The sequence below is a fragment of the Gracilinanus agilis genome, chromosome 2 (assembly GCF_016433145.1).
Source record: "Gracilinanus agilis isolate LMUSP501 chromosome 2, AgileGrace, whole genome shotgun sequence".
Taxonomy (NCBI): domain Eukaryota; kingdom Metazoa; phylum Chordata; class Mammalia; order Didelphimorphia; family Didelphidae; genus Gracilinanus; species Gracilinanus agilis.
This window is the reverse complement of record NC_058131.1, coordinates 320,407,319-320,408,129: the sequence shown is the minus strand read 5'-3', so window position 1 is coordinate 320,408,129 and position 811 is coordinate 320,407,319. Positions and strand designations below refer to the sequence as shown.

Below are 811 nucleotides of genomic sequence, written 5' to 3'. Positions count from 1 at the left end.
GCGGCTGCTGCTACTAAGGACACACACAATAAACAATGCGGAGCAGCGCTCGGCCGGCTCCCAACCGCCACAACGGCCGCAGTCAACCGCCTTCAACCGCCGACTGCCCGCCCGCCTTCTGACGCCTACCCGAGCCGGCGCCCAGTTCCCGCTGCTGGGCCCAAACCCGGGCTCCCTCTGGGCTCCCCGCACCGCCGCCGCCGCCGCCGCCTCCTCAGCTCCGGCTCCTCGGTCTAGCGGCGGCGGCTCCGGCTTCTACTGCTGCTGCTGCTGCCGCGGCTGCTCTGGCGGCGAGCGGGGCTTCGGCGGCGAGCACGTGACCTCTCCGGGCTCCCTCATTGGTGGGGCTGTGGAAGGGGCGGGCCCCGCCGCTGCTGAGGAACGGAAGCCCGCCCCTCGCTCTCGCCTAGCCCCCCTCCCTTCCTTCTCTATCTTTTCCCTTCTTGTCCGTTGTGCCGCACCTGAGAGCCTGAGCCAGCGCCCGCCGCCGCTTGCGCCAACTACGCACCTGGGGCGCGCGAGTGCGCACGCGTGGGAACTGCCGAGTCGGCCGGCCGCACCTGCCTGGGCCCGAGCGCCCGAAACTCTATCCCTGCTTTTCTTTGGCCCCTCCCCTTCCCTTGCTCCTCACATTCCCAGGGCTACACCTGAGCCCATCTGCGCCATTGTCAGAGCGAGGGACCTCCGAGCGCGCGAGAGCTGCTTGCTGGTGGAGCGGAAACTGACGCTTCTCGGAGAAGGCGGAGGGGCCAGGTCTGGTCGGGGTTACCTTAAGGGGCTCGCTCCCTCTGGAGTTTGATGAGGGCAGTTT

The 811-nt window shown here is 68.9% G+C and overlaps 1 protein-coding gene across 1 annotated transcript in view; it reads right to left on the bottom strand.

Annotated features, from left to right (window-relative positions):
- LOC123237367 (spermatid perinuclear RNA binding protein) overlaps positions 1-271 on the bottom strand; it is a 123,223-nt gene extending 122,952 nt beyond the window's left edge. Inside the window, exon 1 of the mRNA XM_044664251.1 lies at positions 130-271. The gene's annotated coding sequence lies outside the window, so the exon portion shown is untranslated. The remainder of the gene's footprint in view (positions 1-129) is intronic.
- Positions 272-811: the final 540 nt, after the last annotated feature.